This window comes from Ovis canadensis, chromosome 2 (assembly GCF_042477335.2).
Source record: "Ovis canadensis isolate MfBH-ARS-UI-01 breed Bighorn chromosome 2, ARS-UI_OviCan_v2, whole genome shotgun sequence".
NCBI lineage: Eukaryota > Metazoa > Chordata > Mammalia > Artiodactyla > Bovidae > Ovis > Ovis canadensis.
The window spans coordinates 18,915,816-18,940,428 of NC_091246.1; the positions used below are offsets into that span (position 1 = coordinate 18,915,816).

The window sequence follows — 24,613 nt, forward strand, 5'->3', positions numbered from 1 at the left end:
TGTTTCCATTGTTTCCCAGTCTATTTGCCATGAGGTGATGGGACTGAATGCCTTGGTCTTAGTTTTTTGAATGCTGAGTTTTAAGCCAGCTTTTTCTCTCTCCTCTTTCACTTTCATCAAGAGGCTCTTTAGTTATCCTTCACTTTCTGCCATAAGGGTGGTGTCATCTGCATACCTGAGGTTATTGATATTTCTGCCAACAATCTTGATTCCAGCCTCTCCTTCATCCAATCTGGCATTTTGCATGATGTACCTTGCATATAAGTTAAAAAAAGCAGGGTGACAATATACAGCCTTGACATATTCCTTTCCCAATTTGGAACCAGTCCATTGTCCAATGTCTGGTTCCAACTGTTGCTTCTTGACCTGCATACAGGTTTCTCAGGAGGCAGGTCAGGTGGTCTGGTATTCACATCTCTTTAAGAATTTCCACAGTTTGTGGTGATCCACACAGTCAAAGGCTTTCACATAGTCAATGAAGTAAAAATAGATGTTTTTCTGGAATTCTCTTGCTTTTTCTATTATCCAACAGATGTTGGCAATTTGATCTCTGATTCCTCTGCCTTTTCTAAATCCAGCTTGAACTTCTGGAAGATCTTGGTTCATGTACTGTTGAAGCCTAGCTTGAAAGATTTTGAACATTACTTTGCTAGCATGTGAGATGAGTGCAATATGTGGTATTTTGAACATTCCTTGGCATTGCTTTTCTTTGGGATTGGAAGGAAAACTGACATTTCCAGTCCTATGGCCACTGCTGAGTTTTCCAAATTTGCTGGCACATTGAGTGCAGCACTTTAACAGCATCATCTTTTGGGATTTGAAATAGCATTCCATCACCTCCACTAGCTTTGTTCATAGTGGTGCTTCCTAAGGCCTACTTGACTTCACACTCCAGAATGTCTGGCTCTAGGTGAATGATCACACCATCATGGTTATCTGGGACATTAAAATCTTTTTTATATATAGTTCTTCTGTGTATTCTTGCCACTTCTTTTAATGTCTTCTGCTTCTGTTAGGTTGCTACTGTTTCTGTCCTTTATTGTGCCCATCTTTGAATGAAATGTTCCCTTGGTACCTCTAATTTTCTTGAGGAGATCTCTAGTCTTTCCCATTCTGTTGTTTGCTTCTCAGTTCATAATGCAGGTCAAATACTGTGCAAGGCAGTGGGACACATGAGTGGGGATATCACTCTTTGTTTTCTTGAGGATTTCCTGGTCTAGTGTGGGAGGCACATAGATAAAAAATGAGATCTGACAAAGATTAAGTATCATGATAGTGAAATGATCAGGTTATAATAGAGGACAGAAGGAGACTGAGATCAAATCTGGAGGAAGGGATAGAGGATGAGTTAATGAACGCTTCATGGAGATCACTCTGGTTTTCATTTACTATATAGCACATATGCTTTCATTTCTGGAAATTAAAAGATATCACTTTCCTCACATTGTTAAGTGTATAAACTACTTGTCGCTGAGTAGCTGCTTGTTTTCTGTTTTCTGCAGTGTAGGTGTTTTATATGAGCTGTCTTCTTTGGGATGTAAAGAGAAAATTTTCAGGATTGAGTACTCTCTGGAAATGTCTTTCCAATAAAAAGAAGTTACTGATTATCACTGTGCTAGGCAGAACAATTTCTAATCTCCAGAACCTATGAATGTGTCACCTTTCATGGCAAAATGGACTTTGCAGGTGAGATTTAGTTAAGGATTTTAAGATTAGCCTGTATTATCCAGGTGGTCCATGTTAAATTGCTTCAATCATGTCTGACTCTTTGCAATGCCATGGACTGTAGCCCGTGAGATTCCTCTGTCCATGGAATTTTCCAGGCAAGAATACTGGAGCGGATTGCCATTTCCTTCTCCAGGTGGTTCCAGGTGGATCCAATGTAATCAAAAGCATCTTTGTAAATGAAAAAGGGAGGCAGGTGGTCAGAGTCCAAGAGAAATATGAAGATAGTATGCTGCTAGCTTTAATGGTGGAGGAATGGGCATGCCAGTAACTAAGGATAGAGCACATCTCTAGAAAAGGTAAGGAAACAGATTCTCCACTGGAGTCTCTAGAAAGAATAAATCCTCACTAATACCTTAATTTTAACCCAGTGAAACTGATTTTGACCTCCAGAAATCTAAGCAAATTAATTTATATTGTTTTGAGCAACTAAATTTGTGTAATTTGTTAAAATACAAATGGGAAACCAACATGGATATTATCTGATGTTGCTGTTAGACACAGGAGACTTGAGTATGGCTTTTCCACTCCACAAGTTCATAGCCAGTCTTACAACATGGAGTGAATTAAGCATCAGTTCAGTTCAGTTCAGTTCAGTCCCTCAGTCATGTCCTACTCTTTGTGACCCCATGAATTGCAGCACGCCAGGCCTCCCTGTCTATCACCAACTCCTGGAGTTCACTTAAACTCACATCCATCGAGTCGGTGATGCCATCCAGCCATCTCATCCTCTGTCGTCCCCTTCTCCTCCTGCCCCCAATCCCTCCCAGCATCAGAGTCTTTTCCAGTGAGTCACCTCTTCACATGAGGTGGCCAAAGTACTGGAGTTTCAGCTTTAGCATCATTCCTTCCAAAGAAATCCCAGGGTTGGTCTCCTTCAGAATGGACTGGTTGGATCTCCTTGCAGTCCAAGGAACTCTCAAGAGTCTTCTCCAACACCAACAGTTCAAAAGCATCAATTATTCAGCGCTCAGCTTTCTTCACAGCCCAACTCTCACATCCACACATGACCACTGAAAAAATCATAGCCTTGACTAGATGGACCTTTGTTGGCCAAGAATTAAGCATACACACTGTATTTTAGGCAAATGGCTGATATATAAGTTTACTCAACTATCTGTGGTAAACTAAGATTCTACTTGCTGGTGTATTCTACTTCCATTCTTACCATTAGGCTGAGGTCTCTCTCAGGACTTTGAGTCCTAACAGTGATCATTTCCGGTCAGAATCCCAGTTTTGTTCACAAACATTTGTTATTAATCACCTAGTAGTCAGCTGTTCTCCCTTAGGCTGTTTCCCTTGAGATATTCCCACAACACCCCTACCCCGTGAGCTCATCCCTTTGTATTCCTCCCTTAGTGTTCCTCTGTATCTTTTTGTCTATACTTAAAAAACATGAGTCTAGGAACTCCATGAAGTTTTTGCAGGGACTGTAATACTGCATGTGCTGGCTCAGCGTCTCCCACTTTACAGTTAAGCAAACTGCTTCACCTTGATGAATCTCATTTTCCTCACTTGTGAAATAGGAATTGTAATAACACAGAGAGTTGAGGTAAGTAAAGTAACAGAGGTGCCCATGCACACATACATAGTAGGTGCTCAGTAAATGTTACTTCCCGTTCAGTTTTATTTCCCGTAAGTTTTTAATACCTTTCACAGTTGATAGAGTAACAGTATTTCTACTATTTGTTTCTTTTGGGAAATACTACATTTTCAGTCACTTTTCTGACATTCATGTCAGCCTGGGAAATTCCTGTCTCATCTTCTCTTTCAACAAAGACAATAATAAATTGGCATGCAGAGTGACTCAGACCAGAAGACTAGGTTTCCTCATCCCCAGCTAGGAGACTTGAGCAATTAAAACTTTGACATCTTCAGTTTCTAAAAATTTGCTAAACTATATTCATTTTTTCCACCAATCTTTCTATCACCAAAAACACATTCTATTATTTTTGCAAATTAATGTTTTTAAAAAGTGTTATTGCCAAAAGCACTGCTTTTTATTATAAAATTATTCATTTTCTTGAAGTTTGTTACTCAAATACAAATAGATCCGACAATCCACACTTCTAATCAGTATAAGTTAATCAGTGTTACCACACAGAGTTAGTATGATTTCAGGCAAATTCAGAACAAGTAGAAATTCTGCATTTTCATAGGTAATTGGAAAATCACTTCTTTTCCACCCCTGTCCCCATTACCACATTTCTGATCCCTAAGTGAGAGGAATCACCAGGGGACTGGATCCTTTCTAAAGTTCTTTCATTCCTAAATTCTATTAAAATTCACAGACAACTCCAGGTACATTTTATCTAATCTGCAATAACATTAAATTGCCCCTCAATTTTCAATCTTATTAGCGATGAGCATTTTGCATGTTTTGAGGTTGTTGAGAAGAGTGAAGAACGATTTGGTTCTCATATGTTGGGTTTTAATTGTAATATGTTTGCTTTCACTTTAGACCTTTAAACTAGTGTGCCAAGCAGCCAAATGACCTTAATTGGTTCTTGTAGGAATTTTGTGCTTTGCAGGATTTTTTAGAGGCTTGCCTAACGAGTATTATTAGGACTCATTGAGGGAAAATTCTGCTTTGAATCTGTGATTTTACAAAAAACTTCTATTTTTCCCCAGCTTCATTTATTTATTTACTGGATGGGATAATTATAGATACATCTGATATCTTCTCCTTATCCAATCTTGCATTTGTGCTCAGAGAAAACCACTCTCTGGAAGTGAATGTGTATCTTTTAAGGCCCTGATCTTGTAATATTATTGTTTAGAAAAATCCATAAACCATATGTAATCATTTGCATTTTAAAATTTTAAACAAGCGACATGCATCATACTTTTGTTGTATTTCAACATGCTTTTTTATGTTTGCGATGTGATTTATACCAAGAAATATGTTTGGTTTTTGTCCCAGTTCTAACACAGAACTGAAACCCTCAGAATTTGCTAGGTGCTGGGAATTACAAAGGTGTCTTTTGTTATGTTAATAAGGTGACTTTGGGATCCCACCTGGGCTGGTTGCCAGGGGAACCAACCACATGATTAGAGGGTTGGAACTTTCAGTCCCTTCCTCCTAGTTTCTGGGAAGAGGACTGAGGCTGGAGTTTTATCAATTGCTAGGGTCAGTGATTAAATCAGACATGCCTAGGCAATGAAGCCTTCATAAAAACCCAAAGGACAGGGTTCAACGAGCCTGGAACTTGCGGAAATGTTGGAAGGACAGCATGCTTGGAGAGAGCATGGCAGGTCTGTGTCCCTTCCCATATACCTTGCCCTGTGTATCTCTTCATCTAGTTGTTGAGTCATATCCTTGATATCCTTTGTAATAAATTGGTAAGCTAGTGAGTAAATTGGCTTCTTGAGTTCTATAAGCTGCTCTAGCAATTTCATCCAACCCAAGGAAGGGGTCATGGGAACCTCTGATTTATAGCCAGTCAGTCAGAAGTACAAGTAATAATCTGGCATCTGAAGCAGAGGGCAATCTTGTGGGACTGAGCCTTCAACCTGTGGAATCTGATGCTAACTGCAGATAGAGGCTGTCAGAATTGAATTAAGATTGTAGGCCACCCAGCTGGTTCGCCAGCACTGCTTGGTGGTGTGTGGAGAATTAGGTCCAGGAACACAAATTAATGTTCAACTTTGTATTTTTAACATTTATCTATATTGATATTTGTCATTTTCATTTATTTTTACTGGAATCATATTACATCACATGAATATGATAAATGTTATTCATTCTAATGGAAACCAGTCCCCTAGTAGCTAATTCTTCCCCAAGCAAATAGACTCTTGGTGGACTGGCTCTATCAGTCTATCAAACAAAACTAGACAAACAGATTCTAATATGGACTGAAATAAAGTTCAAGCCAAGAGCTCCACTGTTCTTACTATTTTTCTTCTTACTGTCCACTGTTTTATTATCATTATTAGTTCTGTTTCAGTTCATAGAGACAAGAAAGTGAAATGTTTTATATGCGTTTAATACCTAGAATGCTGCCAGCATATTGAGTATATTTTGTTCTTTGTAAAGGGCAGGACAGATCAGGCCTCCTTAGCTGTCTGTCAAAGGAATGGAGCCCAAGAAATGAGGAGGAAGAGTGCCTAGATGCTTCTTTAAATATAGACACTTCTCCTGCAAGTTTTCCTAACATGAATCAGCTATAGCATTGAAAAATTAGGAAGTAATATTTGCATTGCTTATCTGTGTTACTTTGCAACTACTGGGAGTTGTGACCTTGAAATCCTCTAGTCCTAACCTTTTTTCACTGAAACAATTGCTTTCTTCATGTGATCTTTTAAGTAATGTGAGATTTCTTAAGAATGCCATTACTGGATTACAGCATACAGAGAGTATTTGGATTTTTTAAAAAAAATATTTCAAGCAAGATTCATATTATTTAATAATTTTGGCCATTAATAAAATGATTTTTATATTTATCTTCTCCAGTTATTTAATTTTCCAAAAATGAATCTTGTGATAGATGCAGATAGAAGGAAATTTAAATTTAGGGTTAACTCTAAAAAGTTGATAGGTAGTCAAGCAGAGAGATCTTCTGAACCAACTGTACAGTTATTAGATACAGTGAACACTGTTCGTTCTCTATTGCAAATTACCAAAACAGGAAAGCCAGGCTAAACTTTTAAAGTTATTTAAAAGTCCTCATTTTTACGTATTCTAACTGCAAGAAGAATAATACAAACATTGTTCAAAAGAAGATATAATCCAAACTCCAACATAAAAGTAAAACATAAACTGGTCTAAAATAACAATTGTCAATGTAGTTGATATGAATGCAAAATAAAGGAAGCTCTTTCACTCATTATTTGTTTTGTATAGTGTGTTAATACATTATATGCTGCTGCTAAGTCACTTCAATCGTGTCTGACTCTGTGTGACCCCATAGACGGCAACCCACCAGGCTCCCCCGTCCCTGAGATTCTCCAGGCAAGAACGCTGGAGTGGGTTGCCATTTCCTTCCCCAATGCATGAAAATGAAAAGTGAAAGTGAAGTTGCTCAGTCGTGTCCAACTCTTTGTGACCCCATGGACTGCAGCCCACCAGGCTCCTCCGTCCATGGGATTTTCCAGGCAAGAGTACTGGAGTGGGGTGCCATTGCCTTCTCCGAGTTATGAGTAATTTATTTCCTCCAATATCATTTGCATTGTTTCTGTGTGTGTGCTTAGTTGCTCAGTGGTATCTAACTCTTTGCAGCCCCACAGATTGTAGCCCACCAGGCTCCTCTGTTCATAGGATTTCTCAAGCAAGAATACTGGAGTGGGTAGCCATTTCTTCCTCCAGGGTATATTCCTGAGCCAGGGATCGAACTTGCATCTCTTGTATCTCCTGCATTGGCAGGCAGATTCTTTACCACTGCACCACTTGGGAAGCCAAATGAGTTCTTAGTGTTTTTCGTATGTGTTTGTTTAGAATAGTGTTTTTTTATTTGGTTTGTTGTTGCTTCATTCTGACCACTTATCTGAGTCTGAAAAAGAATGCCTTTCCTCCAGGATGTTCTGTAGAAACCATCAGCCCTTGCCCTCACCACTGGTCTTTCGTGGTGTAGCAGCCCGTTTTGTAGTACATTGTTGTGATAAGAGGATGGTTTTAAACACTTTTAGCAGGAAGAGTCACTTCCAGCTTGTACCCAGAGCTGAAATGAGATCTCACATCGTAAAGGATGCCTATGATTTGCCGTATAGCATGGACAAGTGTTGCTCTCACATCACACCCAGGGCAGCAGTCCATTTGAAACATGCAGAACAGATAGCCAGACTTTCTGTGATCTCTGCTGGCTCTTGGAAAGTTACCAACCTTATCTCACCTTAGAGGACTGGAAGGCTTGAAATAGTGTTACTTATACTTCTACCCTATCCCCATGGCTCTTCCTTCCAAGTTTACCAAGTCTTGGCAACTGTGGAATATAGCTCCAGCCACTTCCTCATCTCAGTTTTTCCTGTTCTCTTCTTGTAGGAATCCTACTAGTGGGATACTAGATCCTTCAAACTAATATAAACTATCACTTTATCTTTTTGTTTCATGCTGGGATATTTTCTTAAATGTGTTTTCTAGTTTCCCTATTAAATTTCTCATTTCTGTAATTTTGCTTCAGTCTTTTAGAAGCTTTTCTTTTCTATGACTATCCCAATTTTATACTATTTTTCTTGTTTTATAATTTCTCACAAATATCTCTGTATGAAATATTTAGAGTTTCAATTATTTTAGTCTTATATGTATTTATCTGTATCCCCAGATGTATATTGGTTGAAACTAATAAACAGGTAAATCTTTTTTTGTTATTTTTTCCCGTGATTTCCCCCCCACCCTTTTTTTAGGATCTTTGTTTGCTCGTTCTTTCTTTTTCATATTATTCTCTTTTACACATGTGGTGATTATTCACTCATTGTTCACTTTTTTTTAGACAGAAGTGGGATGTAACTAATGCTGGAACACTGTCAACACAAGGGTGTTATACATATTGCATGATTTCATAGATACAGAGCTTAAAACAGGCAAAACGAATCCCTGGTATTGTCAACATGGCTGTTGACTTTGGGTGGTGCAGGGACCGGGGGGGCGGGGTGGGGGGGGTGGGGAAGGGACATGGAAGGTTCTAAGACACCGGGTGCTTTCTGTTTCTTGATCTGAGTGCTGGTATAAGAGTACCTTTCCTTTGTGAGAATTTATCAACTGTAGTCTCATGATTTGTTCAATTTTATGTATATATTTATACTTAAATAGAAAGATTTTTGAAAAAAAATGATGGGAAACATTTGATAATGAGATACAAGAAGTGGTCAAAAATTATAGAGAAGGCTAAATAATTCAGGAGTACATTTCAAGATGTTCTTCATCTAGACTTTGTTTCTCCCCACTAAGACCATGAAGTTTATCAAAAGCCCTGAGGTTTATCAAAAGCCCTGCTATTGTGGCTAGTGAATGCAGTCATGAGCACTCCAAATGTTTCATACTGTACAAAGAAATCACAGCCTCCATTAACATTGGTATAAATGAATTAGGGACAAATGTAAACTAGAAAGAAAGCAAGAAGATAAGCAAGTAAATGTCACCTTCTATGGGGAGTATTAATTAATTCTCTTTTCTGATTTGGAAACACTTTTTTGTAGTTCCATATAACCCTTGCATACCTGCATCACAGAAATTTAAAACTTTACTGCAATTGCCCATTAGCATGCTCTTCCTGTCCTCTAGAATAGGAGTGTGTCACAGAAACATAATGCAAGTGATTTATGAAATTTTACAGTTTCTGTTAGTCTTATCAAAAAAAGCAAACAGGAAACAAGTACAATTAATTTTAATGATAAAAAATGTTGTTGTTTTTAGTCAGTAAGTCGTGTCTGACCCTTTTGTGACCCTATGAACTGTAGGCCACCAGGTTCCTCTGTCCATGGGATTTCCCAGGCAAGAATCCTGGATTGGGTTGCCTTTTCCTTCTCCAGGGGACCTTTCCAACTGACCAAAGGATTAAACCTGCATCTCCTGCATTGTGGGTGGACTCTGTATTGCTGATCCACTGGGGAACCCCAACCTTGATAATAGTTTTATTTAATCGATTAATATTAATTAAATATTTTAAGTTTGTAATTAATATAATAAAATATTAAGATGTTTTACATTTTTCCAGACTAAATATTTGAAATTCAGGATGTATTTTATACTTACATCACGTCTCAGTTTGGACTAGATGCTTTCCAAGTGTTCAGTAGCCACATGTGACTACTGGCTATCACAATGGACAAGCAGTTATAGAATGAAACTTTGAGGGCAGTGGTTATATATTCTCTTCATATCTTTATGAAGATATGTTATATTGGATTGTGCTGTGCTTAGTCGCTCAGTTGTGTCCAACCCTTTGTGACCCCATGGACTGTAGCACACTAGGCTCCTCTGTCCATGGGGATGCTCCAGGTAAGAATACTGGATTGAGTTGCCATGCCCTCCTCCAGGGGATCGTCCCAACCCAGCCATTGAACTCAGGTCTCCAACACTGAAGGCAGATTTTTTACCATCTGAGCCACCAGGAAAATCCATGTTATGTTAGTTATCTTAGCTAACATAGCACCACCATATGGTAGGTGCTGAATAAACAATTCTTTTTATCATCTCCAAGGATGCATAAAAAACTGGAATAATAATTAGAAAAGGTTCTCAGTCTGAATTAATTAACTCTATTTTGAGACTTATATAAACCAGCCCCTGTGCTGGATGCCATAAATTAGCATAGAGTATAAACTGGAAAATGGATCACAAAATGATCTAAATATAGCCAATTAGAATAAGGCTTTATAAATAATCTAGAGAAGAGAGAATGAAAATTAATGCTGGACAGAAATTACACTTTCAAATCATGCTTAGTGCTAAACCTGCTATGATTTTATATTAATTAAAGTGGTTAAAAGCATAAACTCTGGTTATCAGACAGAATTGGATTTGAATTTACCTCCTACAATTTTTTAGCTGAAGTGAAGTTTATTCATTTCTAAAACAGGAATAAAATTTATTCTATATCCCAGAGTTCTTGAAAAGGTGAAAAGGCATGGCACATGTAAATAGAGCTTTATATAGTGGCTGGCACATAGAAAACACTTGATAGAGGTTTACTGTTTCTATTTTTGTATGATAAGGTTGCTCAAACTTCTATTAACTATTACCTTGAGGCATCACACTACTTAATTTCAAAACATACTACAAAGTTATAGTAATCAAACAACAAAGTACTTGCATAAAGACAGACATATAGACAACTGGGGCAGAATAGAGATTCCACAGATGAAGCAATGTACATAAGTTCAACTAATATTTGACTAGAGAGCCAAGGGTTCTACAAAGGGGAAGAATAGTCTCTTCAATAAACAGTTTTGGGAAAACTGGATACTCATATGCTAAAGAATGAAACTGGACCCCTGTCTTACACTGTACACAAAAATCAGATCAACTGGATTAAATAGATTAATGATTTAGACACAACAGCTGAAACTATAAAACTCCTAGAAGGAAACATATGGGGCAAATTCCTTGACATTGGTCTTGGACTTTATACTGAAAGCAAAGGCAACAAAGGCAAAATTTAAAAAGTGGCACTATATCAAGCTGAAATATTCTGCACAGCAAAGGAAACCATCAGCAAAATAGAAAGGCAGTTTATAGAGTGGGAGAAAATGTTTGCAGACCATATATTTGAAAGGGGCTTAATATCTAAAACATACAGCAAACTCATATAACTCAATAGCAAAAAGCAAAATGACCCAAATTTTAAATGGACAAAAGACCTAAATAGACATATGAATGTCTAAATAAATAGATACATGAAAAGGTACTCAACATCGCTAATCATCAAGGAGATATAAATCAAAACCACAATGAGATATCATACCTATTAGTATGTTTATCTAAAAAACAGAACAAATGGTGAGGATGTAGATAAAAGGAAACCCTTGTACACTGTTGATGAGACTGTAAATTAGTGCAGTCACTATGGAAAACAGTATGGAGAGTCCTCAAAAAATTAAAAATAGAACTATCATATGAAATTCTACTTCTGGGTATACACCCAGTAGAAATGAAAACAAGCTATCAAAGAGATATGTACATTCACGTTCACTGCAGCATTAGTCACAGGAGCGGCGCTAGTGGTAAAGAACCCGCTTGTCAATGCAGGAGATGTAAGAGAAACTGGTTTGATCCCTGGATCTGGAAGATGAACTGGAGAAGGGAATGGCTACCCACTCTAGTATTCTTGTCTGGAGAATGCCACGGACAGAGTCCGTGGGGTCGCAAAGAGTCAGACACAACTCAAGCGACTTAGCACTAGATATGAAAACCGCTTGAGTGGTCCTCAGTCAATGAATAGATGAAGAAAACACGAAAGACAGAAATCCTGTCATTTGTGACAACATTAATGAAACTGGAGGGCATTATGCTAAGTGAAATAAGGCAGGCAGAGAAAGACTAATATTGCATGAAAAAAAGCAAAAATTGCTCAGTCATGTCCAGCTCTTTGCAATCCAATGGGCTATAGCCTGCCAGGTTCCTCTGTCCATGAAATTCTCCAGGCCAGAATACTGGAGTGGGTAGCCTTTCCCTTCTCCAGGGGATCTTCCCAACCTTGGGATCGAACCCAGTTCTCCCACATTGCAGACATATTCTTTACCAACTGAGCCACCAGAGAAGCCCAAGAATACTGGAATGGGTAGCCTATCCCTTCTCCAGGAGGCCTTTCCAACCCAGGATTCAAACTGCAGTCTCCTGCACTGCAGGCAGATTCTTTACCAGCTGAGCTACCAGGGATAGTATCACTTATATGTAGAATCGCAAAGGAAAAAGTCAAAGTCATAGAAACAGAGTGGAATGGAAGTAGAGGAAATACGGAAAGACTGGTAGAAGTATACAAATTATAGTTATTATATGAATAACTTCTGAGGATCTAAGGTATAAGATGGTGACTATAATTACTAATACTATATTATATAATTGGAATTTGCTAAGACAGTAGTAACAAAAACAAGTAAATATATGAGAGGATGGATGTATTAATTAACTTGATGGAGAAACTCCTTTCGTAAAGTATAGTACATTAAATTATCATATTGTGTACTTTATATACACTATAATTTTATTTCTCTTTTTTTCTCTATTTCTGCATAAGGTAATGGTGAAACAGCAATTAATGTTTACATTGTTATGACTTCCAAAATTTGTGTTTTGTAGTGCTATTTGAAGTGAGAAAGCCTTTCAAAACTCAATATTTTCCTTAATGAATCAGTGGCTGTGGCCATGAAACTTAAGTATTTCACCTGAAAATAGAATATGAATATTTATTTGGCCTTGCAGATGGCTCAGTAGTAAAGAATCTGCCTGCAGTGCAGGAGACGTGGGTTCAATCCCTGGGTCGGGAAGATTCCCTGGAGAAGGGAACTGCAACTCACTCCACTATTCTTGACTGGGAAATCCCATGGACAGAGGAGCCTGGCAGGCTAGAATCCATGGGGTTACAAAAGAGTCAGGCACAACTTAGGAACTAAACAACAACAACATTTACTTGACGGTTCTCAACATATATTAGTTATTATTCCTATTAGAAAGAAATGTGATCAGTGAAGTAGAAGAAGTAACTGAAACTAGAATAGGAGAAAAATACCATAGTGGATGTCAATTTCAACTTGTAATAGACAGTCTGTTGATGAAAAAATAGGCTTCTTTTCCTGAATACCTGGACACATTTGTTAAAGTGTAATTGTGATTGTTATGTTTGGAGGTCTTGAAAGTGAAGATTGGGATAAGAATAACAAGTTTGAATTATTAATATTTTTAATGACTTCAGGCTAGTAGTATTTATTTACACTTGGCCGAAACACTAATCCATTACATTTCTTCTGCATAATGTTCCCTCCAGATGCAGAGTTTGATGATGACACATGGCTTTGAGGAGATTTTGAATAGATGTTTGTTTTGCTTTCTTGTAAGGTCCCTTGGACTGCAAGGAGATCCAACCAGTCTATTCTGAAGGAGATCAGCCCTGGGATTTCTTTGGAAGGATTGATGCTAAAGCTGAAACTCTAGTACTTTGGCCACCTCATGTGAAGAGTTGACTCATTGGAAAAGACTTTGATGCTGGGAGGGATTGAGGGCAGGAGGAGAAGGGGATGGCAGAGGATGAGATGGCTGGATGGCATCACTGACTCGATGGACGTGAGTCTGAGTGAACTCTGGGAGTTGGTGATGGACAGGGAGGCCTGGCATGCTGTGATTCATGGGGTTGCAAAGAGTCAGACATGACTGAGCGACTGAACTGAACTGAAGGTCAAACTATTCATGGGGGACATGTCTCAGCTGATGTAGCTAATAGAGATAAGACTATTATTTTGTCCTTAATAAGACATCAATAACATTTCATCAGGTATCAGGAAGAAATAGTTATGTCCTAAAACTGAAATATCAAATAAATAAATAAATAAATAAATAAAAAATAAAACTGAAATATCCATCAGATATCAGCAGAGAGCTGAAAATAATACCAGATCACTGTGAGCAGAGCTAGAGTTTTAAGATTGGATAAGGTATTTCATCACAGGGCTCACATGAGGATGAAAAGTTGTGTTAGATGTGAAGTTAACTATCAGTCGCTCAGTTGTGTCCAACTCTTTAAGGCCCCATGGACTGTAACACACCAGGCCTCCCTGTCCCTCACCAACTCCTGGAGTTTACCCAAACTCATGTCCATTGAGTCGGTGATGCCATCCAACCATCTCATCCTCTGTCTTCCCCTTCTCCTCTCACTTTCAATCTTTCCCAGCATCAGGGTGCTTTCAAATGAGTCAGTTCTTCGCATCAGGTAGCCAAAGTATTGGAGTTTCAGCTTTAACATCAGTCCTTCCAATGAATATTCAGGACTGATTTCCTTTAAGATGGACTAGTTTGATCTCCTTGCAGTCCAAGGGATTCTCAAGAGTCTTATCCAACACCACAGTTCAAAAGCATCAATTCTTTGGCACTCAGCTTTCATTATAGTCCAACTCTCACATCCATACATGACTGGAAAAACCATAGCTTTGACTAGAGGGACCTTTGTTGGCAAAGTAATGTCTCTGCTTTTGAATATGCTGTCTAGGTTGGTCATAACTTTTCTTCCAAGGAGTAAGCATCTTGTTATTCCATGGCTACAGTAACCATCTGCAGTGATTTTGGAGCCCCACAAAAATAAAGTCTGCCACTGTTTCCACCTTTTCTCCATCTATTTGCCATGAAGTGATGGGACCAGATGCCATGATCTTTGTTTTCTGAATGTTGAGCTTTAAGCCAACCTTTTAACTCTCCTCTTTCACTTTCATCAAGAGGCTCTTTAGTTCTTCTTCACTTTCTGCCATAAGGCTGGTGTCATCTGCATAACAGAAGTTCACTATGGCACAAAGAAAACACAAGCAAAAGCACTTTGGGAAAGCAAAAAAAAAAAAAAATTAATCCTCTGCATGGAAATGTTCTATTTGTTTGAAATGATAAGGAAGTGTTTAATTGTTTAATTTGGTGGAGTAGAAAAAGTGGCAGAAGCCTCACAGTTTTCATAGACTCATAATTTCAGTATTATGGCATACTTCCCCAGAATGTCAGAACCATCGGTGCCTTAGAGATTCTCTGTCTTTAGTTTCCCTTTGGGCAATTGATTGATGTTTCTTTGTGTATAGTAGAATTTTCCTTTCCTAGGAATGTCTTGTTCTCTTTATTTTCTTATAGATGTCTTGTTTAATCTGACAAAGGTCAGTTTCATGTCATTTCCTCTCTGAATTCTTTGTACACAAAAGTCACTGGATATATATAGTATCCTTTGGAATTAACAAACCTTTCTCTAAAATCCTATATCACCTGGCTTTTAAATCATATTAGAATGAAATTTCAACTACTTGCCTGGCTAGACCCAAAGCCGCTCCTGACCCCACAGAGGCATTAATAAGCAGGCCTTGTGCCCAGGAAAACTACCATTTCAGCTCATGCATTTAATACATTTTCAATTCCTCTTCTTTTCTAGCAATTAAGGACTTCCCCACCCCACCCCCATTTTTTTCCTTTTGAGCTCAGCTATTCATCTCTTTTAAAATTATATTTTATCCACTTTATTTCTAAGTTTTGGTAGCAAGGTATTTCATATTAGCTGAGTCCACTGTCTTGCCTGAACTGCTGTATTTGCTCAAAGTATACATTTTTTTAAAAAGTATCTGCTTTTCAAACACTGCAACCTAACACTCATTTCTCAAAGGTGGCATTTTAGAATACCCTTGAAGAAACAGATGTTCATAATAGTATTTAGTTCACATCCTTACCATGCTATTTATCAAAATAAGCTGCATCTAGGTTGTATCCAAAAGCTAACTGCTGATATAGCCAGACCAGTATCTCATGACATCTGTCCTCTTCTTCCTCAACCCATAGATGATATTGTTCCCCTTTGCAAGATAATGTACACACTTTGCAGATATTTTCCAAGGTCATAGAAGAATGAAAAACTATGTCTACTCAGTTATGAGGAGCTTTGTTGTGCTATGCTTAGTCACTCAGTTGTGTCCGACTCTGTAACCCCATGAACTGTAACCCACCAGACTCCTTTGTCCATGGGGATTCTCCAGGCAAGAATACTGGAATGGGTTGCCATGCCCTCCTCCAGGGGATCTTCCCAACCCAGGGATCGGACACAGGTCTCCTGCATTGCAAGTGGATTCTTTATCAACTGAGCCACCAGGGAAGCCCAAGAATACTGGAGTGGGTAGTCTATCACTTCTGCAGGGGCACTTCCCAACCCAGGAATCGAACGAGGGTCTCCTGCATTGCAGGCAGATTCTTTACCAGCTGAGTTACCAGGGAAGCCCATGAGCTTTAATTTGCTCTGTTTTGTAGTGATTCTGGATTTGTCTCACAATCACAATCACAATCAAAATCTCTGCTTTAGTGTGTAGACGCATATACTGTGTGTGCTTTTCTGCTGCTACTTAGTAGAATTAAGGCACAGCCTTCCTCATCTGTGAAGGCAGGTTTACTAGAAGTAATTGATAATGGATAAAAGACAGAAATTAAATGCATTAAAATGAATTACAACTTTTGGGGGAAATTGAATCTGGTGTTAATTTGGTGATCAATGGGGCGTTTGGAGTTCTGTTTAGCTTTATAATTTAGCTTTGCAGCTACCCTTCACACGTAAACTGATTTGTGAGAGACAGTTGTTGGTACATGAAATATGTAGCTATTCTAGATGTTATGAATATACTGTTTATCTTTTTAATTTCAGCAAGCTCTTGATTATGTTCCATAAATAGCCATGTTAAATTCTTTTGTCTTTTATTCTCAGATTTATCCTGAATATGTCATACAGGTGCAACCTAATAAAAATCACAATATGGCCAACAGAGGGAAAAAATAACATATTGGTAGGTGGGATGTTTTCTCATGCTAAGACAGTATAGGTAAAATTCCATCAATATAGCTTATTAAACAGAGTGGGATAGCATAAAATTTTCTCATTTTATAATACTGAAAATTTTTATTCACTCTCCCTGAATACTTTTTGACCTTTATTCTCTAGTTTTTTTTTCCTTATAATGTCCCTCTTATAAGTGGATTTTAAGATATCATGTATATTTTGTGAAGTATAAATATTATTTTAAATGTAATATTTGATATAAAATAGTTTGTATACTATCTATTATTGCTGTTTTTCAGTCACTCAGTCATGTCCGACTGTTTGCAACCCCATGGACTGCAGCATAACAGGCCTCCCTGTCCTTCACCATCTCCCAGAGCTTGCTCAAACTCATTCATTGAATCAGTGATGCCATCCAACCATCTCATCCTCTGTCACCCCCTTCTCCTGTCTTCAATCTTTCCCAGTATCAGGGTCTTTTCTAATAAGTCGGCTCTTAGTATCAGGTGGCCAAAGTATTGGAGCTTTAGCATCAGTCCTCCCAATGAATATTCAGGACTGATTTCCTGTAGGAGGGACTAGTTTGATCTCCTTGCAGTCCAAGGGACTCTCAAGAGTCTTCTCCAACATCACAGTTCAAAAGCATCAGTTATTTGGAACTGATGCTATATTTGTTTTTCTTGTCTATTTCATATACAAGAAATACCAATATAGCATGTGCAAATTATAAGGAGGAGGTATAAAAGTGATTGCTAATAAAATCTGGTAGTTATAGTCTTATGATCTTTATTATGATGTAACATTTTAAAAATTTATGTTTATGATAAAAGGAAGTGGAGAAACATTAAGTAATTCAGCTCCTTACTACACAAGACCTTGGCCCAGGTAGGATGGTTATGGAGTGGTTGGGGAAAGGGATCAGCTTCCCTGAGACATATGCTGGGAAAGGGATTGTCGACCTTTCAGAAAAGCCCTTCATCCCATATTGCAACTCATCCAATACTATAAGATAGTAATAGACAGTGAGGTCAGAGAGTTGTTTAGATTCATGGACTGAGTTAGCATTATAAAGTGCTCATAGATTATAAGAGGAGTTAGAATATCCAAGAGGAAAATCCAAGCATCATGAGGGAGGTACAGAAAAGCTGAGAAGAAGATGGATCTGGAATTCTCTGGCTGAGATGATCAGTTGCAGCTATGTAGACCCTATAAAGCAAAGCAAAGGCAGGTCTGGGCAATGATATTAGCATAGGTCAGTATACCAGGAATTGCCAGTTTCATTATCTTCAAATGATAGTTAAAAAAAAAAGCAAGCCAGTGCCAGAGATAAAGAGGATAAACCAAAACAACTGGACGCCCAGACACAACAGAAACAGACACCTCCATAACAACACGGGTAGTCGTGCCTCCTCCTCACCTCCTGTACAGAAGTGGGAGCAATCACAGTAGACAGTTGGTGCTTTGGACTGACTTAATATTTACCCTCTTTACCAAGAAAAGAGATTGTTTAAACCTCAACTGCAGAAATGCTTCATGGTTCTAAGGTTTTTTGTTGGTGAGATTCTTGCCTCCTTCTGGATCTTATACTCTGGTCCTAAAATTACCAGGATTAATAGTGGCTATAGTTAAAGATGAGTTAAGTTATGGAAAACAGATAAAAATAGTTTTTGGAACATCCAAGCTGGTGTGAGTAAATATCTGTGTTTACACACTGTTTTAATATCCTGATCCTACCATTTTTTTTTTTTTTTTACAGAGGTATAGTTGATTTACAATGTTGTGTTAGGCTCTGGTATACAGCAAAGTGATTCATATATATATATATATATATATATATATATATATGCTTTTTCAGGTTAATTTCCATTATAGGTTATTACAAAATATTGAATACAGTTTCCTGTGCTATACAGTAGGTCTTTGTTGTTGATTTATTTTCTATATAGCTGTGTGTATATGTTAATCCCCAAATCCTAATTTATCCTTCCCCCTTTTCATTTGGTAACCATAGTTTGTTTTCTATGTCTGTGAGCTACTGCTGCTTTGTAAATTCATTTGTATCACTTTTTTTATATTCCTCATATAAATGATATCCTAAAATATTGATTTTTCTCTGACTTACTTCGCTTAGTATGATAATCTTTAAGTCTGTCCATATTGCTGTGAATGGCATCATTTCATTCTTTTTTATGGCTGAGTATATTCCATTATGTATATTTACCATTCTTTATCCATTCATCTATCAGTGAACATTCAGGCAACTTCCATATCTTGGCTATTATAAATTGTGCTGCTGTGAACATTGGGAGGGCTGGCGTGCTGCAGTTCATGGGGTTGCAAAGAGTCGGACACAACTGAGCGACTGAACAGACTGATGAACATTGGAGTGCATGTGTCTTTTTGAAATAGTTTCCCTCTTTTCTGGATATATGCCCAGGAGTAGGATTGCTGGATCATATGAAAACTCAATTTTTAATATTTTTAAGGAAAAGTTTATTCCTAACTATTTATAGGAGAGTTTTAAGCAGTGTATAGATGACATAGATTGAAAAAGAAATAATTTTACTTGGCCACTTTTCTTTGTACATGCTCATGTCACTCATCATTGCCCAGACTAGTTTCAGTAAACTGCACCAGCTTCTACCAATGCTGGTCTAGGGCTGTGATTTGCAAATCACAGCGTTAGAGCTCTGAGGGGAAGATCATGTCAGTGATGTCCTCCTCTGGAAGTTCCTGATGTTGTTAAGGTTTTCTATTGGGATAATTTCTGCTTCTTCTCTGGATATTATACATTTTTCTACCCCACCTTTTTAAAAAAATTAATTTATTTTAATTGGAGGCTAATTAATTTACAGTATTGTAGTGGTGTTTGCCATACATGGACATGAATCAGCCATGGGTGTACATGTCCCCATCCCGAACCCCTCTCCCCCCTCCCTCCCCATCCCATCTCTCGGGGTTGTCCCAGTGCACCGGCTTTGAGTGCCTTGTTTCATGCATTGAACTTGGACTGGTGATCTATTTTACATATGGTAATATACATGTTTCAGTGCTATTCTCTCAAATCATCCCACCCTTGCCTTCTCCCACAGAGTCCAAAAGTCTGTTCTTTATATCTGTGTCTCTTTGCTGTCTCACATAAAAGCCAAATATAGTAGTCCATGCTTTTAAAAATCACAAAACATAGACTGTCTATCTAGAAATGTCATTCTTTAAAAGAGGTTGTCTTTCATTCTAGAAAATTATCAGTTCTACCTAATTTTAAATAAATTGATTTCTAACCTCTCAACCAATTATGAGTACATTCTCTATCTGCCAAATAAAATGATGAAATGATTTATAATTTTGTTAGCACCAAGTCACTGTATTTCATAAAGCTATTATTCTCAATAACTGCCTAAAATACAATTACATAGGAGTCATTTTGCCTGATAAATTTTACTGTTGTAAAATATTTCCTTATTGCAGGAAATTTTGGGTTTATCAGAATTCAAGATTATATATGTGAACGCTCACGTATGTGCGTGTGTTTGTCCAAGTGAAATTTTTATTTTCATTATTTTGGGTACTATGTATTTCTTCTACACAAATAATTTTGATAACTTGACATATTCAAATCATACCATTTTGATACATGTATATGTATGGCTGAGTCCCTTCACAGTTCACTGGAAACTATCACAACATTGTTAATCAGTTAAGTGTGCATGCATGCTAAGTTGCTTCAGTCGTGTCCGAATCTACAACCCCATGGACTGTAGCCCACCAGGCTCCTCTGTCCATGGGATTCTCCAGGCAAGAGTACTGGAGTGGGTTGCCTTGACCTCCTCCAGGGGATCTTCCCCACCCAGGGATCGAACCTGGTCTCAGGACTCCTGCATTAATTAGCAGGAGGGTTCTTTACCACTAGCATTGCCTGAAAAGTCCTGTTAAATAGCAATACCTCAATATAAAATAAAAACTTTTTTTTTAATTACCACTTTTCAAAATGTCAGTCTCTCTAATGAGAAATAAAAGGATTGAAATTGAGCAGGTAGGCTTCAGAGACAAGCAAACCTGGTTTGAATCCTGGTTCTGGATAGCTGTAAGCTTAACAAGTTAGGCAATTTCTTTGAGCCATTATGAATCTCTAAACTATGTGACAGTATACAGCAATAAATTGTGAGGATTAGATGAGGTATAATAAGGTGTTTATCTCAGTGCTTGCCATAAAATAGGTTGAAGCCAAAGTTATGATAAAAGTTATTCTCTTTGAAGCTAAAGCTTCAGGTTTCATATAAGAGTAAACTGATGAGGTTTTGTTTCAGGATATTTCTCAGCTTTATGTTTTGTCTCTTGTGTTTATTAACTTGTTCATCATTGGAGGCTGAACTTACATTTTTATAGTACAGTAGACACATGAACAACACAGGGGTGGACGCCCACTCTGTGCAGTAAAAAATTCGAGTATAACTTCATAGCTGGCCACTGGTGTGTGATTCCTGCATTCACAGATTGAGTCAACTGTGGATCATGCAGTAGTGTAGTCCAGTCCATGTTTAGTGGAAAAAGAAATCCATATATAAGTGAACCCATACAATTCAAACCTAGGCTGTTCAAAATTTCTTCTTTTTTTCTCATTTTAATTCAAGGTGTAGAACTGAAACATTAATTCATTATTTAAGTTTTATGGGTTTAAAAAATTATTCTTTAGAGCATTTGGAATTAAAATACTGTTAATTATAATAACTGGTACATGAATTTAAACATGAAATTTGGAAATGCTAAGCACAACCTGGGCAGGAAGTATAATGTATGGACTCATATAATAGACTATTGGCTAATACTTAACATGTATTTTGGAGAAGGCAATGGCACCCCACTCCAGTACTCTTGCCTGGAAAATCCCATGGACGGAGGAGCCTGGTGGGCTGCAGTCCATGGGGTCGCTAGAGCCGGGCATGACTGAGCGACTTCACTTTCACTTTTCTCTTTCATGCATTGGAGAAGGAAATGGCAACCAACTCCAGTATTCTTGCCTGAAGAATCCTAGGGATGGGGGAGCCTGGTGGGCTGCCATCTATGGGGTCGCACAGAGTCAGACACAACTGAAGCGACTTAGCAGCAGCAGCAGCAACATGTATTTATTGAATGAACATTACAAAGTTTTAAGATATTCATGTTTCATCTTGGTAGAAAAATACTCTCTTTCACAGTAGTTACACTTACAAAAGCAAGCTGAAAATATGCTCCTAAGCAACATTCCAAAAATAAAAAAGCATCACAAAGAATTAGAACTGGAATATTCTCTGGCTCCATCACTAACCCATTTTGTGATCTTAGACAAGTTGTATCTCATTCCCAGGTCTCAGTTCAAAAATGTGTAAAAGTAGGAGTTAGGACTCATGCCTTTTAGAATTTTCCAATTTGTGCCCAGTTTCTTTACATTTATTTACTATGTGAAGCAAACAACACATAATCACAACTATAACTAGAATATTTTGTCATCCCACTTTAAGTGATCTTTGATGTTCTCTGGTTTTCAATAAACATAGACGTAGACAGACTATATGGGAGAGGTAACAGAAGAGCTAACAGGACCATACGGTAACTCTTACACCTATATTATATAGAAGCATCTAGCCCTCTAGCATCTTACACTATGAATTCCGAGAGGGCAGGGATCATATCTGCCAACTCACTGTGAATTCTCAGCAACTTATGCTTGGCACATGGTAGTTGATGCATAAATATTTGTTGAGTGAATGGTAAAATGTCTCCTATGTGAATAAGGATATTTAGGTGCAAGGAAGTTTTCACTGCAGTTCCCTATTGATTATCTAAATACAATGGAATACAATAGTATAATAAATATGTGCTAAGCCTACTAAGAGTTGAGGACTATGATTTTTCCTAGAGATACAGAACCTTAACCTTGAAAAATTGGATGTGACAATTTTTCTCATGTGGTAGATTATTTCTATGTAATATGGAAAGATAGAAATAAGTAATGGAAGGATTTAGCCTAGCCAGGGAGGAGTTTCTGGCAAGGTGTTTTGAAGGATATAAATTCTGAGGTGAATCTTGGAGGACAGGTGAAGAAAGGGAGAAAGATATTCCAGGTTGAAGTAACATGCCATTCATTAAGTAAGGCATGCCATTATAAGACAGTTCTGGCCTCTCCTAAGATTTCTAATCAGAGTAAACTATTTAGCAACTTGCTACATCTAATGTATGGGCTCTGTGTTAGATGGATGCTAACTTATTTAGTAATTAACTAGACTGTGGTGATAAATCCCAGAGGGAATCTTAATTGAGAATCCATTTAACTGACTAGCTCTTAAGAGACTGGGCTATAGCTCAGCAGTGCTGGCATTTGGGTCAATGTTTCCAAAAGGAAAATACAATTATTAATTTTGGATTGGTTGGAATTTTTTTGAATTCTGGAGCAAACATCATGATCAAGGAAAGCTGACCATATTAAATAAAAGGTGATTTTTCATACATTGTCTGTCACTGGCCATAGCAGTGTTCCTGTAACACTGTAAGTTCCTAAAATACACGTTCTAGGAGTGTGTCTGGGGCTACAGGTCAACTCCTAGACTGCATGGTTTATGCAAATTTTTATGGAAATGACAATGTTGATTTTGCTTTTTTTCTTACCCTATACTGGCTTCCATTCCCTGGTTTTACTGTGATGCCAGAGATACAGGTAAATTTGAGAATGTGACTGATGAAGATCGGTATAAATGTCTAAATTTCTTATTCAGACATAGCCAAGTGAGGCACCCACAAGTACCCATATGTTCTGTTTCTTCTGATTTCCTTTTTGTATTCCACACTAGCCTACATCTTCCTAAGGAAGGGGGTCCACATCTGTCACTGTTATATCCTCTGTCCCTAACCCAAACCGGGCACATTGTGGATTTTCTGTGATTTCAAGGTATAAATGGCTATAGTTGTGCTCTGCTTAACTATATAGGAATACAGTAGCACACAGGAGAAAATTCTAAGTGCCAAATACAGTATGCCACAATTTGCTTTGCATTTCACAAGGCTTTACTGCAAAAACATCTATTATCCTGCCATCTGCCTCACAACCGTTTCTTGGCCCATTTTTATGATTACCACTTTTAAAATTTATTCCTAGGAACTCCCTAGTGGTTCAATGGTTAGGACTCAACACTCTCACTGCAGAAGGTATGTGTTCCATCCCTGGATTAAGGAACTAAGATCCCACAGGCTATGCAGTGTGGCCAAAATAATAATAATAATACCTCCTAACAGCAGAGTCATTGCCACCCTTTCTATTGAGGTGGGCATCAATTTATTTTTCAATTAAAAAAATGACTTTATATTGGAGTATAGTTTTGTTAGTTTCAGATGTACAGCAGAGTGATTCAGTTATACATGTATCAATTATTTTTCAAATTCTTTTCCCATTTAAGTTATTACAGAGTATTGAGCAGAGTTCCCTTTGCTATACAATAGATCCTTATTGGTTATTTATTAAATATAGCAGTGTGCCTGTGTCAATCCAAAACTCTCTGTCAAGGTAGGCATGATTTTAGACTCCAGTGACCCTATATAGCTTTCTTTGCTCTTCGGAGTCAAAGCCTTCACAAAGCAAGGACACTCCCAGCTTTTCTTTCTTAACATAGTTTCCTTAGATGACCCCCCAACCCCCAATTCCTCACCATACCAGGTTTATCTCCCCATTTCCCCAAGCGACTATTTCAGAACTTCAGTTCTCTCTTGTCCCACCATGCCCCTTTTCCATTCACCTTCAGGAGATAGCTTTGTACTGATCATGAAAATAGAGACCCACCCCACCCCATCCCTGTCACCTATGATATTTTGCCCTCTAGTTTTACAAATATCTTTTTTCTCTTTAGATCAGCCCTTTCCTATGGCTCTTGACTTCAGTTCTCTTGTGCTACCAAAGTTGTTTGCTTCATCAAATGTAACTCTCTTCTTGC

General features: G+C 37.9%; 1 long non-coding RNA gene across 1 annotated transcript in view; it reads left to right on the forward strand.

Moving 5' to 3' along the window:
* The first annotated feature begins 4,870 nt into the window (after positions 1-4,870).
* The window catches only part of LOC138433256 (uncharacterized), a 152,764-nt gene continuing 133,021 nt past the window's right edge, over positions 4,871-24,613 (forward strand). The window contains exon 1 of the long non-coding RNA XR_011254219.1: positions 4,871-4,980. This is a non-coding gene — a long non-coding RNA (uncharacterized lncRNA). The remainder of the gene's footprint in view (positions 4,981-24,613) is intronic.